Here is a 16,784-nt window from a genome sequence, read left to right on the forward strand (position 1 = left end):
TCAAGTCACACAAAGGAGGGCCTCAGAAGATGATCTCAGGGTCCACGTAGGAGCCGTTTCAGAGGGGCAGACCAGCACTCCCCAACAAAAGAGCTGCTTAGATATTGTACTCCTAAGGGGCTACTGAGGGTGGGCTTGAACCCCCATGTGTGCAGAGGACAACAGATTAGCAGTTCACTACTCAGCCACCTCATTGCAGGTAGAAGGCCGGCAGCCGTCCCTGGGTGGGCTTGAGCCACCAACCTTCTGGTTAACAGCCAGGCATGCTAACTGATTGCGCCACAGAGACCTGGGCAGGGCCGCTTATTGGCCTCTTGTTATGCTCGGTTGCTTGGGAAGTTCATTATTTATCAAACCTGTGCTGTGGTGCCATCAGAGGTATGCAAGGTGATCACTGTCCTTCTATTCTTTCAAGCGATGACCACTGTATCCAACTGCCAATATATGGCTCTCTGCTTGTCAGCGACTAGCAGGTTTCCCTCAACTCTGTCCATTGCACTTTCCAGTCAAAGGAATGCACATGGTAGATAGTTAACTCTTGTTTGTCAAAGCTGACACTTGACACTCTTCTCTACAACTCTGAATACCCAGGCACACCAGTCTAGAATCTAGCAGCTGCAGCAACAGAGGACCACTCCATGAATTTATGCATCTTCCCCCAATGGGCTGCACACACACAGCCAGAGACTGCGCCCGCGTGCAAACTGCCTCTGCTCATCCCTCTTCAATCCCCTCCTGGTTCTGGGAGACAGTTGTGCAGGAGAGGGTGGGGAAACAACTGGCCTTTAACTTTCCTGGTTTACTCTTCTTCCCCTTCTACTGACTGAGCCTGTGCTCCATCTCTGACATTTCCCCTGCCTCCAACTCTTACCTCCAGGCTGGCATAGTTCCCACAAATCACTGACCCCTTCCTCCAAGTGAGACTGCAGCCCTCCCCTCCTGTCTCAGACTTGCCAATATCTTGCCAGTCCCTGCCTTTCCCTGCCATTGAGGAAACCCTGCTACTTGGCATGATGTCCAAAGGCCAAAGAGCCATTTATTAGCAGTTTGATACAGTGCTCCTCATTTGAAAGTACGGAGAGAAAGAAAACACATCAGATATCCCTGGTGGTCTAGTGGTTAGGATTCGGCGCTCTCACCGCCGCGGCCCGGGTTCGATTCCCGGTCAGGGAATTCTTTTGCAAGATGGCAGGAGGGTCATTCCAGCCAAATCTTTTTTATGTCAACAGTACTGAACCTTTTCCAGGAACTCATGCTCTTGCCAAGACCTATTGCCAAAGGAGGGAAAGTACCCTACTCAGGAGCAAGAAAATACCCTTCTCCTCAAATTTGGGGGTTGTCCAAGTCAAAGACAAAAGGCAGCCCTTGCCGCCTAGCAGAGGATGGTTTCGATCCATCGACCTCTGGGTTATGGGCCCAGCACGCTCCCGCTGCGCCACAATGCTGGATGGGGCATGAATGTGTGTTTGTCAGGGACCAGGAGTCGATTCTTTTTCATCAAGTGAGGCGTGGAATCTGAACTCAAAGGGCTGGCAGGGACAGCCCCAGAGGTGCTGCAGCCAGAAGGAGCTGTGGAGCCAGTGCCCCACCCCATCCATCAGGAGCATGTGGCACTGCCATTCTCTGAGCATCAAGGACTCCAAGCCAAAAGGATTTATTTTGGCCAGGGGGCAGGAACAAAGTCCACAGCTAAGGCAGAGTTTCTGTAGTGTAGTGGTTATCACGTTCGCCTCACACGCGAAAGGTCCCTGGTTCGAAACCAGGCAGAAACATGGTGCTCCACTTTTAATAATTTTTTGAGTAAAATATAGAAGAAATAACATTTAAAGCAAACATAGTGAACTACCCTAAACAAAACATAGACTGGATAGCTACTCACAACTTGAGCATTACAATGGAAGCCATTTTAAAGTCTCACAATAAAATCAATAGCAAATTACGCACCTCATATGTTGTTTGCCCATAATGCTTGGGTATCCTATCTGGCCACAGAGATTTTTTAGGGTCAGGTAGAATATGACCCAGTTGTGGGATCACATAAGTTATGACAGAGCACCATGTACCATCAAATGTACTTTTCAGTTTGACTCCCCTCAAATGTCTGTTCCACCCACAACTTCTCCAACTCAGACTCCCCCATAAAAAACTTTGTTCCACCAGCCTTCACAGTGCTCATTGCTTGGGAGAATGGAGGAACAGAGATCACCTTGCACATCCCTGATGGTCTAGTGGTCAGGATTCGGTGCTCTCACCGCAGCGGCCTGGGTTCAATTCCCGGTCAGGGAATTCTTTTGTCAGATGGAAAGAGGGTCATTCCAGCTGAATTTCTGCTGAAGACCTTCCAGGAACTCAGACTCTGAAGCCTCGTTTATTTTGGTCCCGCACTTGTGGTACCTCAGAAGGTGGTGGACTCCCTTTTGTTGCAGGTTTTTTGAAGCGAGGTTGGAGGGCCACCTGTCAGGGAGTTGGACTAGGGTATCCTTGGGTTTCCTTCCAACTCTATGATTCTGTGTTCCCATGGACATTCATCTTGATTTGTTTGTGCAGAGGTTAGACAGCATTGCTTCAAGCAAATTGCAATTCTACACATCTCAGGGCATTTTCTTCATGCTGTATTTATTTGCAAAAGATGCAGCTTGGGGGAAGGGGCTTTTTGTGCAATAAATCCATTTCAACTACAATTGCTCACCCTGAATTTGGTATCCTGGCTAATTGGCCCTGCCTGTAGCCAAGAGAAGGTGCAATCCTCCTCTTTTTGCCCCAAAAGAGCCAAATGTGGGGGATGCCATCCAGACCTGACAATTTATCAATGGTTATTTTGTCTGCTAGACCCAGAACATCATTCTTCCTGGTACTGGTTCCTTCTTGAACTTGAACTAGTTCCTTTTCAAAATGAACTTTCCCAGCACTGAGCATAACAGGAGGCAGAGAAACAGCTCTGCCCAGGTCTCTGTGGCGCAATGGGTTAGCGCGTCTGGCTGTTAACCAGAAGGTTGGTGGTTCGAGCCCACCCAGGGACGGCTGCTGGAAATCTGCCTGCAATGAGGAGCCTGAGCGGTGAATTGCTAATCTGTTGCCCTCTCCACACATAGGGGTTCAAGCCCCATCCTTAGTAGCCCTTTTCCCTAGGAGTTCAGCACATTATCCAAGCAGCCAAAAATAGTCACTATGACTGTGAATATAGTGAGTGCTTTCAAATAAGAAAGAGGAACTTGGGGTAGTTTTTTCTCCCAGTTCACTTTATCTCCTTATTTCATCCTTTGGCAATAAGCACCCAATACTGCTTTTCCTCATCATAATAAGTGCAGAATGAATAAACGTGTGACTCTTACCGCTTTATTGCTGGCCAGGTGGAGAACACTGCTGAAACTGAAAAGCAGAGCAAAGGAAGGGTGGCATCTAACTCTAGCCTATAATATTTAACTCTTCAAGGCTTGCTTGTTGAGTACCCTGCTCCCACTCCACTTGTGGAGTTGTTGAAGGGGACACCAGTTCTGCCACTGACCCTTTGAGCGGCAGGACAGTTCCTCTTCCCTTTTCTCCATGGAAACTGGGAAATTGGCATAAGGACACATGCACATCCCATCCTTAGTCTGTCAGTAGTGTTCCACTAATAAGATCTCAGACCAAGGATGCTACCGCCCAGGTCTCTGTGGCGCAATGGGTTAGCGCGTCTGGCTGTTAACCAGAAGGATGGTGGTTCGAGCCCACCCAGGGACGGCAGTGGGCAGGATTCCTGGACGAGGTGGCCGAGTGGTGAAGGCGATGGACTGCTAATCCATTGTGCTCTGCACGCGTGGGTTCGAATCCCACCCTCATCGGCCCCTTTTTTGGATCCTCTTCTTTGGTGAATGCCGAGTAGGATTGTCTTCCATGAATATGGTCTTAGTGGTGTGTCCATAAATGACTGTGGAGGCCTATTCTGGATCCACATGCCCTTCCACAGTGGCGACTTAGGTTTCTGGGAGATGATAATGCTGAGGATTAGATGGGTTTTTGGAAGACGCCTGTGCGTGAATTTACTTTATAAAGTAGATCAGGGCATGCTGACCAACGCACAGTCTTCAGAGTTAGGCTCTATCCCAGGCAGTGTCTCCCCTTCTCTTCTGAAACAGAATTCGTTCTCCCAGATCAGTTGCCAAAGGAGGGAGGGCCTGTAGCGTCCTACTCACTAGCAGGAAAATCTCCTCCCCGCATTTTTGGGTTGTCCAAGTCAAAAGCAGAAGGTAGCTGCTGCTGACCAGCAGACAATGGCTTTGATCCATCAACCTCTTGGTTATGGGCCCATCACGCTTCCACGGCGCCACTTAGCTGGATGGGGTATGCCGCACCCCATCCATCTGGAGCACGTGGCACTGCCATTCTCTGAGTGCCAAGAACTCCATGCCAAAAGGATCTTTCTTGGCCAGGGGGCAGGAACAAGGGCCTCAGCTAAGGCAGAGTTTCTGTAGTGTAGTGGTCCTCACGTTCGCCACACACGCGAAGGTCCCTGGTTCGAAACCAGGGAGAAATATGGTGCTCTTCTTCTTTTCTCTTCTTTTTAAATATGCCTACCGAATTCTTTTGTAAGATGTAGAAAGAAATAATATCTAAAACAAACAGGAACAAACATGGTGCACTGCCCAAAACAAAACACAGACTGGATATCTACCCACTAACCCAGGCTTCCTCAACCTCAGCCTTCCAGATGTTTTGAGACTACAATTTCCAGCATCCCTGACCACTGGTCCTGCTAGCCAGGGATCATGGGAGTTGTAGGCTGAAAACATCTGGAGGGCCAAGGTTGAGGAATGCTGCACTAACCCTAGCATAAATGTAGGGGGTCTGAGAGGCCCTCTTGACCTAAGTGCCACTATTATTTCTTCTCTCTCGGTCAGGACTCTGCTTGAAAACAGTGTGACCTATGTAGCTGGAACCTTTTCTTCCAAGACAGAGTTCACCTGGACAGGCTTTGTGGTTGGAAAGTTCCTGTTACAGTGGCACCTCTGGTGGTGAACGGGATCCATTCCGGAGGCCCATTCACAACATGAAAAGAGCGCAACCCGCAGTGGCGCATCTGCGCACGTGTAGGTTGCGATTTGACGCTTCTGTGCATGCACATGATGTCATTTTGCGTGTCTGCACATGAGTGAGCAGTGAAACCCGGAAGTAACCCTTTCTGGTACTTCCGGGTCGCCGCGGGACGTATTCTGAAAGAACGTAACATGAATCGGACGTAACCTGAGGTATGACTGCATTGTCTGAATGAAACAGTTCACAAGGGAGAGGGTTGAAACAGAACAACCACATAACCTGCTTTAAGAGAAATTGAGCCCTCAAGTCTCACTAGAGACAAACCACAAAAATCTTCCTTGGAAACCCTTGTTCACGCTTGCTGCAAATTTGTAACCAAGTGACCCATGCCGAATGTTAGCCAACCGATCCTACAATCAGGGTCCAGCTAAGCAGGTCGCGCTATTTGCAAGCAGGTACAAACAGCAGGCACCTCCTGCTTTAGGCTAAGGCCTCGTTCACCCCACAAAACATAGAATGATAGCATTGCAGAGTTGGAAGGGACCCCAAGTTGGGAGGTGGGGGACAGACTCCTTACAACTCTCAGCCCTCATAACAAATTAGAGCTCCCAGAAGTCTTTGGGGGAAGCCACAACTGTTTAAAGTGAGATCATGGGACTTTCAATGAGTGTGGCCTTGGTTTCCCTTCCCCAGGGAAGAGGATGAGCAAATGCTGCTTTCAGCTTCCTAACGGAGTGGGAACTCTTCACAGCAACTAAAGAAAACCTGCCTTTTGGCAGGATGTCTGACTGCCAGAGCACCATTTCTTAGCAGTTTGATGCGGAGCTCGTCTCTTGAAAGAACGGAGAGACAAAGATCAGCTTGCACATCCCTGGTGGTCTAGTGGTCAGGATTCGGCGCTCTCACCGCCGCGGCCCGGGTTCGATTCCCGGTCAGGGAATTCTTTTGTCAGATGGAAAGAGCATCATTCCAGATGAACTTCTGTTATACCACCAGCATTGAACCCCTTCCAGGAACTCAGACCCTGAAGCCTCATTTATTTTGGTCCCGCAGTTGCGGTGCCAGTTATGGACAACCTTGGAAGGTGGTGGATTCTCCTTCATTGCAGGTTTTTTGAAGCGAGGTTGGAGAGCCACCTATCAGGGGTTCTTTAGCAGCATTTCCTGCATTGAAGAGAGTTGAATCAGGGGATCCTTGGGTTTCCTTCCAACTCTACGATTCTGTATAAAGTACCTTGGAAGGTGGTGGACTCTCCTTTGTTAAAGGTTGGCCCGTCAGCTGTTTTGGGACTACAATGCCCATCATCCCTGACCACGGGTCCTGCTTCCTAGGGATGATGGGAGTTGTAGTCCCAAAACATCTGGAGGGCCAAGTTTGGCCACCACTGGAGTAGGTGATCCTTGGGTTTCCTTCCAACTCTACGATTCTGTGTTCCATGGACATTCATCCAGATTTGTTTGTGGAGAGCTTAGACAGCATTGCTTCAAGCACATTGCAATTCTACACATCTCAGGGCATTTTCTTCCTGCTGTCTTTATTTGAAAAAAATCCGGCTTAGAGGAAGGGGCTTTTTGTGCAATAGACTCATTTCAACTACAATTGCTCACCCTGAATTTGGTGTCCTGGCAAATAGGCCCTGCCTATAGCCCAGAGAAGGTGCAATTCTCCTCTTTTTTGCCCCAAAAGAGCCAAATGTGGGGGATGCCATCCAGACCTGACAATTTATCAGTGGTTATTTTGTCTGCTAGACCCAGAACATCATTCTTCCTGGAACTGGTTCCTCCTTGAACTTGAACTAGTTCCTTTTCAAAATGAACTTTCCCAGCACCAAGCATAACAGGAGGCAGAGAAACAGCTCTGCCCAGGTCTCTGTGGCGCAATGGGTTAGCGCGTCTGGCTGTTAACCAGAAGGTTGGTGGTTCGAGCCCACCCAGGGACGGCTGCTGGAAATCTGCCTGCAATGAGGAGCCTGAGCGGTGAATTGCTAATCTGTTGCCCTCTGCACACATAGGGGTTCAAGCCCCATCCTTAGTAGCCCTTTTCCCTAGGAGTTCAGCACATTATCCAAGCAGCCAAAAATAGTCACTATGACTGTGAATATAGAGAGTGCTTTAAAATAAGAAAGAGGAACTTGGGGTAGTTTTTTCTCCCAGATCACTTTATCTCCTTATTTCATCCTTTGGCAATAAGCACCCAATACTGCTTTTCCTCATCATAATAAGTGCAGAATGAATAAACGTGTGACTCTTACCGCTTTATTGCTGGCCAGGTGGAGAACACTGCTGAAACTGAAAAGCAGAGCAAAGGAACGTTCAAAGGGTGGCGTCTAAGTCTAGCCCAGAATATTTAACTCTTCAAGCCTTGCTTGTTGAGTATCCTGCTCCCACTCCACTTGTGGAGTTGTTGAAGAAGACACCAGTTCTGCCACTGACCCTTTGAGTGGCAGGACAGTTCCTCTTTCCCTTTCTCCATGGAAACTGGGAAATTGGCATAAGGACACATGCACATCCCATCCTTAGTCTGTCAGTAGTGTTCCACTAATAAGATCTCAGACCAAGGATGCTACCGCCCAGGTCTCTGTGGCGCAATGGGTTAGCGCGTCTGGCTGTTAACCAGAAGGATGGTGGTTCGAGCCCACCCAGGGACGGCGATGGGCAGGATTCCTGGACGAGGTGGCCGAGTGGTGAAGGCGATGGACTGCTAATCCATTGTGCTCTGCACGCGTGGGTTCGAATCCCACCCTCGTCGGCCCCTTTTTTGGATCCTCTTCTTTGGTGAATGCCGAGTAGGATTGTCTTCCATGAATATGGTCTTAATGGTGTGTCCATAAATGACTGTGGAGGCCTATTCTGGATCCACATGCCCTTCCACAGTGGCGACTTAGGTTTCTGGGAGATGATAATGCTGAGGATTAGATGGGTTTTTGGAAGATGCCTGCGTGTGAATTTGTTTTATGTGTGTAGATCAGGGCACGCTGAGCAACGCACGGTCTTTGCAGTTAGGCACTATTCCAGGCATAGGCAACCTTTGGCCCTCCAGGTGTTTTGGCCTACAACTCCCATGATCCCTAGCTAACAGGACCAGTGGTCAGGGATGATGGGAACTGTAGTCCAAAACATCTGGAGGACTGAAGGTTGCCTATGCCTGCTCTATTCCAAGGGCATGAGGATCATGACGACCAGTAGATTCCTATCTGCTGCAGCCTTCATCTGTCTTCACAGCCGTTGTAACATACCGCTTGTTATCATCCGCCTGTTGTGCCATTGAGGACTTATTGGATCGTTCTTTGTCTAGCTCCTCCCCTTGGACATTACTGCCTTTGGTGACCCTACTGGGAGTACAAGACTCCCGATGGCTTCACTCACAAGGATCATAGGAATGCACAAGCCCACTAACCATGACAAGGTGATGATCCTGCAAGTGAGCCTTTTTTGGATATTCCTCTGCGGCATAAGCCTTCGGTTTACTATACTACCTTTGCCACTCTGTAGGGTCAGCTGTTGATTTGGCCTACAGAAGGAAAATTTGCCCCACTAGGAGGCTGGCTGGCTAGTCAAGTGCCATTTCCTTTCAGTTGGTCACATAAAAGAATAGAGATCACCATGCACATCCCTGGTTAGGATTCGCTGCGGCCTAGGTTGAATTCCCAGCCAGGAAATTATTTTGCCAAATGGAAGGAGTGTTGCAGCTCCAGCTTCTGCTCTATGGCCAGCGTCGAATTATGTCAAAGAACGGAATGAAGCTGTTGCCAAGGCCTGAACTCCAGGTTGCACTTGGGTCCCTAGGAGAGGGATTGTGGCGGCGATGATTATAGCAATCTTCAAAAATAAATAAAAATAAAGATTGGTGCTCTAAGCACAAGCTTATTCTGCCTATTGGTTGATCCAGTACTGTGTGTTGGGGGAGGGGGGAGATGTTATTTCTCCCTTAAAAGAAGTGTCTCCCCTTCTCTTCTGCAACAGAATTTGTTCTCCCAGATCAAAGGAGGGAGGGCCTGTAGCGTCCTACTCAGTAGCAGGAAAATCTCCTCCCCGCATTTTTGGGTTGTCCAAGTCAAAAGCAGAAAGTAGCCGCTGCTGCCCAGCAGACGATGGCTTTGATCCATCAACCTCTTGGTTATGGGCCCAGCACGCTTCCACGGCACCACTTAGCTGTCTGGGGTATGCCCCACCCATCCATCTGGAGCACGTGGCACTGCCATTCTATGAGTGACAAGGACTCCAAGCCAAAAGGATCTTTCTTGGCCAGGGGACAGGAACAAGGGCCTCAGCTAAGGCAGAGTTTCTGTAGTGTAGTGGTCATCACGTTCGCCTCACACGCGAAAGGTCCCTGGTTCGAAACCAGGCAGAAACATGGTGCCCCTCTTCTTTTCTTTTCTTTTAAATTTGCCTACTGAATTCTTTTGTGAGGTGTAGAAAGAAATAATATCTAAAACAAGCAGGAGCAAACATAGTGCACTACCCAAAACAAAACACAGACTGGATATCTACCCACTAACCCAGGCTTCCTCAACCTCGGCCCTCAAGATGTTTTGAGACTACAATTTCCAGCATCCCTGACCACTGGTCCTGCTAGCCAGGGATCATGGGAGTTGTAGGCTGAAAACATCTGGAGGGCCGAGGTTGAGGAATGCTGCACTAACCCTAGCATAAATGTAGGGGGTCTGAGAGGCCCTCTTGACCTAAGTGCCACTATTATTTCTTCTCTCTCGGTCAGGACTCTGCTTGAAAACAGTGTGACCTATGTAGCTGGAACCTTTTCTTCCAAGACAGAGTTTACCTGGACAGGCTTTGTGGTTGGAAAGTTCCTGTTACAGTGGCACCTCTGGTGGCGAACAGGATCCGTTCCGGAGGCCCATTCACAACATGAAAAGAGCGCAACCCGCAGTGGCGCATCTGCGCACGCGTAGGTTGCGATTTGACGCTTCTGCGCATGCACATGATGTCATTTTGTGCGTCTGCACATGAGTGAGCGGTGAAACCCAGAAGTAACCCTTTCTGGTACTTCCGGGTCGCCGCGGGACGTATCCTGAAAGAACGTAACATGAATCGGACATAACATGAGGTATGACTGCATTGTCTGAACGAAACAGTTCACAAGGGAGAGGGTTGAAACAGAACAACCACATAACCTGCTTTAAGAGAAATTGAGCCCTCAAGTCTCACTAGAGACAAACCACAAAAATCTTCCTTGGAAACCCTTGTTCACGCTTGCTGCAAATTTGTAACCAAGTGACCCATGCCGAATGTTAGCCAACCGATCCTACAACCAGGGGCCAGCTAAGCAGGTCATGCTATTTGCAAGCAGGTGCAAACAGCAGGCATCTCCTGCTTTAGGCTAAGGCCTCGTTCACCCCACAAAACATAGAATGATAGCATTGCAGAGTTGGAAGGGACCCCAAGTTGGGAGGTGGGGGGCAGACTCCTTACAACTCTCAGCCCTGATAACAAATTAGAGCTCCCAGAAGTCTTTGGGGGAAGCCACGACTGTTTAAAGTGGGATCATGGGACTTTCAATGAGTGTGGCCTTGGTTTCCCTTCCCCAGGGAAGAGGATGAGCAAATGCTGCTTTCAGCTTCCTAACGGAGTGGGAACTCTTCACAGCAACTAAAGAAAACCTGCCTTTTGGCAGGATGTCTGACTGGCAGAGCACCATTTCCTAGCAGTTTGATGCGGAGCTCGTCTCTTGAAAGAACGGAGAGACAAAGATCAGCTTGCACATCCCTGGTGGTCTAGTGGTCAGGATTCGGCGCTCTCACCGCCGCGGCCCGGGTTCGATTCCTGGTCAGGGAATTCTTTTGCAAGATGGAAAGAGGGTCATTCCAGATGAACTTCTGTTATACCACCAGCGTTGAACCCCTTCCAGGAACTCATACCCTGAAGCCTCATTTATTTTGGTCCCGCAGTTGCGGTGCCAGTCATGGACTACCTTGGAAGGTGGTGGATTCTCCTTCGTTGCAGGATTTTTGAAGCGAGGTTGGAGAGCCACCTATCAGGGGTTCTTTAGCAGCATTTCCTGCATTGAAGAGAGTTGAATCAGGGGATCCTTGGGTTTCCTTCCAACTCTACGATTCTGTGTAAACTACCTTGGAAGAGGTGGACTCTCCTTCGTTAAAGGTTAGCCCGCCAGCTGTTTTGGGACTACAATGCCCATCATCCCTGACCACGGGTCCTGCTTCCTAGGGATGATGGGAGTTGTAGTCCCAAAACATCTGGAGGGCCAAGTTTGGCCACCACTGGAGTAGGTGATCCTTGGGTTTCCTTCCAATTCTACGATTCTGTGTTCCATGGACATTCATCCTGATTTGTTTGTGGAGAGCTTAGACAGCATTGCTTCAAGCACATTGCAATTCTACACATCTCAGGGCATTTTCTTCCTGCTGTCTTTATTTGAAAAAAATCCGGCTTAGAGGAAGGGGCTTTTTGTGCAATAGTCTCATTTCAACTACAATTGCTCACCCTGAATTTGGTGTCCTGGCAAATAGGCCCTGCCTATAGCCCAGAGAAGGTGCAATTCTCCTCTTTTTTGCCCCAAAAGAGCCAAATGTGGGGGATGCCATCCAGACCTGACAATTTATCAGTGGTTATTTTGTCTGCTAGACCCAGAACATCATTCTTCCTGGAACTGGTTCCTCCTTGAACTTGAACTAGTTCCTTTTCAAAATGAACTTTCCCAGCACCGAGCATAACAGGAGGCAGAGAAACAGCTCTGCCCAGGTCTCTGTGGCGCAATCGGTTAGCGCGTCTGGCTGTTAACCAGAAGGTTGGTGGTTCGAGCCCACCCAGGGACGGCTGCTGGAAATCCACCTGCAATGAGGCACCTGAGTGGTGAATTGTTAATCTGTTGCCCTCTGCACACATGAGGGATTAAGCCCACCCTCAGTATCTCTAGGAGTTTAACGCAATATCCAAGCAGCCCTTTTGTTGGGGTGTGCTGGTCTGCCTCCCTGAAGGGGAAACCAAGGCCACACTCGTTTAAAGAGAAGTAGGCTGGGGGGGTTACTGGGTTGTTATTTTTGTTTTGATTTTATGTATTCAATTTTTTATGAGAACTGCCCTGAGACCTTCGGGTATAGGGCGGTATAGAAATTAAATAAATAAATAAATAAATAAATAATGAAAAGCAGAGGAAGGAATGCACCAGCCATGACTCAAGCCAAGATCAGTAATGAGACCATTCCTGTCATCAGTCTTAACATCTAAAAGGGATGGCATGAAAGGACAAAGGATTGGGAGAGAGGAGGAAGAAAGCAAATTCCCTCAAAAGTTCTGAGGGATGAAGTTTGTATAGTAACTAGCTCTAAACTGGCTGATGGGCCACTCCCAGCTCATTTCCTTCACCCAGGCAGAACCCACAGTGGGAACATCTTGGGCCCATAACACAGAGCTCAAGAGACTGAAACCAACCAGCCACCCCTTACACCCAGAAGAGGGAGGGGCTTTGGTGTCCTGTTCAGTTATTCGGAGGAGCCCTTTCCCCCCACCTTTTGTGAAATGCACCAATGAAAAGGAAAAGACAACAACCATGTAGAAGAGGATGGTTTTGCTCTCGCGTGGTGAAGTGCTTGCAGGGTCAGATTAGATTAGAGTGTCAGATCAGGATCTGGGCGACCACAGTTCCACTCCCGACTGGGCCATGAAACTCATTGGTTGACCAGAGCCAGTCACTGTCTCTCCCCCCACCCTATTCACTTTCAAGGAGTGTGGCCTTGGTTTCCCTTCCCTGGCAAAAACTCCCCATGGAAGAGGATGACCAAATGCTCCTTTTCAGCTTCCTGATGGAGTTGGAACTCTTCACAGCAAGTAAGGAAAACCTGCCATTTGGCAGGATGTCTGACTGGCAGAGAACCATTTCTTAGCAGTTTGATGAGGAGCTCGTCTCTTGAAAGAACAGAGGGACAGAGACCAGCTTGCACATCCCTGATGGTCTAGTGGTCAGGATTCGGCGCTCTCACCGCCGCGGCCCGGGTTCGATTCCCGGTCAGGGAATTCTTTTGTCAGATGGAAAGAGCGTCATTCCAGATGAATTTCTGCTGAACCCCTTCTAGGAACTCAGACCCTGAAGCCTCATTTATTTTGGTCCCGCAGTTGCGGTGCCAGTTATGGACAACCTTGGAAGGTGGTGGATTCTCCTTCATTGCAGGTTTTTTGAAGCGAGGTTGGAGACCCACCTATCGGGGATCTTTAGCTGTATTTCCTGCATTGAAGAGAGTTGGACTAGGTCAGTGGTGGCCTAACCTAGCCCCCCAGCTGTTTTGGGACTACAATGCCCATCATCCCTGACCACTGGTCCTGTTACCTAGGGATGATGGGAGTTGTAGTCCCAAAACAGCTGGAGGGCCAAGTTTGGCCACCACTGGACTAGGTGATCCTTGGGGATCCTTCCAACTCTACGATTCTATGTTTCTATGGACATTCATTCTGATTTGTTTGTGGAGAGCTTAGACGGTATTGCTTCAAGCAAATGGCTATTCTACACTTGTCGGGGCATTTTCCCGATGCTGTCTTTATTTGAAAAAAAATCCAGCTTAGGGGAAGGGGCTTTTTGTGCAATAGACCCATTTCAACTACAATTGCTCACCCAGAATTTGGTATCCTGCCAAATTGGCCCTGCCTATAGCCAAGAGAAGGTGCCATTCTCCTCTTTTTTGCACAAGAAGAGCCAAATGTGAGGAATGCCATCCAGACCTGACCATTTATCAGTGGTTATTTTGTCTGCTAGACCTAGAACAGGATTCCTCAACCTCGGCCCTCCCGATGTTTTGAGACTACAGTTCCCATCATCCCTGACCACTGGTCCTGCTAGCTAGGGATCATGGAAGTTGTAGGCCAAAAACATCTGGAGGAGTTCACAGGGTTGTTTGTGAGGATTAAATGTGGAGGAGAAAGATGCACACCATCTTGTCTTCCTTGGGGAAAGAAGGTGGATATTAAAAGTAAGAAATCACTAAATAAAAATTGCTTAGAATTTAGCAATCTCAGTGCTGTGGCCCCGGTCTAATTAATGCATGAATGGGTTACGACCATAGAATAAGCTGTCCTGCCAGGCTTAGCTCACCTTGGGAGGAACTAGGTAACCAAGCTTTTGTTTCCCTTCAGTCTACCTGATGAACTCAGCAGGGTAAGCTGAAGAAGAGGGTAAGCTAGGTGCTCCCCCTTAGCTGCATGGCTCTTACAAGCCATTCTTGTTTTACTATATCAATAATTTAGGAACTTTTACCACTTTCTAAGGGACACGGGTGGCGTTGTGGGTTAAACCACAGAGCCTAGGACTTGCCGATCAGAAGGTCGGTGGTTCGAATCCCCGCGACGGGGTGAGCTCCCGTTGCTCAGTCCCTGCTCCTGCCAACCTAGCAGTTTGAAAGCACGTCAAAGTGCAAGTAGATAAATAGGTACCGCTCCGGCGGGAAGGTAAATGGCGTTTCCGTGCACAGCTCTGGTTCGCCAGAAGCGGCTTAGTCATGCTGGCCACATGACCCGGAAACTTATAAATAAATATAAATAAAGCAAGATGAGCACCGCAACCCCAGAGTCGGTCATGACTGGACCTAATGGTCAGGGGTCCCTTTACCTTTACCACTTTCTAAAACAGGTTTTGCTGCCTGTGTGACTTTTCAAACTGCTGCATTACTGGCACCAAAGTTACCTCCCTCGGGCTTTAAATGCCAATAGTAACACCCTGAATTGGGTCCATACTCAATTGACAGCAAGTGCTGATCTCTGAGATCCCTCCTGTGCCCCAAACCCTGTGATTGTTACCTGAGGCTCTTCTTCTGGTGCTCCCTCCATGAGAGATCTAGAGGGTGCCAACATGAGAACAGGCCTTTTTTTGGTGTTGGCCTCCCCAGTTGTGAAATGGTCCACCACCAAGGTATGCCTGGCACCCTCTTTTTTTGAAAGTTTTCAGGTATTTGTAGCTTATTTTAGCTGGGTGGGATCTGTAAGACTCACCTTTTGTCTCCCGTATGTGGTTTCTCCCCCGCCCACCGGCTTTTACTGGTCATGTTTCTTTCAATTGGTTTTAATGTAAGTTGCTTTGGGTCACTTTTGTGAGGAAAGCAAATCATCATCATCATCATCATCATCATCATCATCATCTGGAAGCTATGAGGTCAGAAAGGGCTACCTTAAAAGGTCTGCCAGGGTTCTCCTTCCCTGAAATGGGGATTATGGTCTGGTAGCTGACTGGTAGCTCAGTTTAAAATGCCTACAACTTTGCTCACCTATTTATAGGAGTCCCATCAAAATAAGTCTAAGTCATTGGTATTTAAAAGAGAAAAAATACTTTTAATGGAGTTTATATTTCCTTTGATACATATTTTAAATCTATTTAATCAGTATACTAATTGTTAAATTCCACTTTGACCGTTTTAATATTTATGTAAAAATTATGCTTAAATTCTGGTTTTACTGTGCTGGCTGTTTAGCCGCAGTAAGAAACATTCATTCCTAAGTGAACGCTTGAGATCTGGGAATTCCTGCCCACATACCGATTCTCCCGTGTCCCCTTCCTTTCAACGAAGGACTAATGACTGAAGTTTGGCGCCCAGGTACCTGAATGAAAGGAAACGGAGCTTCTCCCTCATAAGGCTGAGATGATGGAGAGACGCTCTTAACGGGGGAAGGAATGGAACCTCGAGGGGCTCGTTAACCGCTTCCCCCTCTCGGTGCTCCAAGGGTTAAAGGCAATGACGTCATTCCTCGCCTCCCTCCCCCGCCCAGGAATTCCGAAGTGGGAGGAGGCTTCCTTATCTCTTCGCGGGGTTCCTCAGCCGAGAGGAAGAGCCAAGGGGCAGCGTTGGAGGTGACAGGGCGTGGGGGGGGGGGGGGTTGGGTGAGGAGGGAGAGAGGAAGGAAAGGGCAACGCCTTTGCTTTTTTTGGTGTTTGGGGGGGGGAGAACAGGGCACCCACCCAGCTGCTTTCTCTTTTTTTTATAAACATATTTATTTGGGTTTTTCAAATAAAATTTTTACAGCAACATATCAGCATACAATACAAAGGTCCGGATAGTTAAAGCTATGGTTTTCCCAGTAGTGATGTATGGAAGTGAGAGCTGGACCATAAAGAAGGCTGATCGCCGAAGAATTGATGCTTTTGAATTATGGTGCTGGAGGAGACTCTTGAGAGTCCCATGAACTGCAAGAAGATCAAACCTCTCCATTCTTAAGGAAATGAGCCCTGAGTGCTCACTGGAAGGACAGATCGTGAAGCTGAGGCTCCAATACTTTGGCCACCTCATGAGAAGAGAAGACTCCCTGGAAAAGACCCTGATGTTGGTAAAGATGGAGGGCACAAGGAGAAGGGGACAACAGAGGGCGAGATGGTTGGACAGTGTTTTTGAAGCTACCAGCATAAGTTTGACCAAACTGCGAGAGGCAGTGGAAGACAGGAGTGCCTGGCATGCTCTGGTCCATGGGGTCACAAAGAGTCGGACATGACTAAACGACTAAACAACAACAACATCAGCATACAATAGAGAAACAAGATTCCACAGAATCTCCTGGACTTTCCTCCTCCCCTTTGTGGGTCCTATTGTTAGCCCTTTCCTCCTGCATCTTTTGTAATAATCCAAATCTTTTGCATCTCCGTTGTGTCCAAAATTCACCATTAAACTACAAGTGTTATTCCAATCCCACTACCCAGCTGCTTTCTCAGTGCAAGACAAGGGCTGCTTTCCTTAATCCAGTTGCCTGGCGCACCCTTTGGGCTCCAATTCAGACGCTGTGAGATTTTTGGGGAGGCGGGGGCGAAGCTTTGCTTCTTAGAGGAGG

At 48.4% G+C, this 16,784-nt stretch overlaps 2 protein-coding genes across 2 annotated transcripts in view; both read left to right on the forward strand.

The window, feature by feature from the left end:
* The window catches only part of LOC310756497 (tigger transposable element-derived protein 1-like), a 796,241-nt gene that overhangs the window by 97,988 nt on the left and 681,469 nt on the right, over window positions 1–16,784 (forward strand). The gene's annotated exons all lie outside the window — the stretch shown is intronic.
* LOC310757094 (uncharacterized protein) overlaps window positions 1–16,784 on the forward strand; it is a 508,648-nt gene that overhangs the window by 93,814 nt on the left and 398,050 nt on the right. The window lies entirely within an intron of this gene.

The sequence above is a fragment of the Podarcis filfolensis genome (assembly GCF_964270895.1).
Source record: "Podarcis filfolensis genome assembly, chromosome: 2".
NCBI lineage: Eukaryota > Metazoa > Chordata > Lepidosauria > Squamata > Lacertidae > Podarcis > Podarcis filfolensis.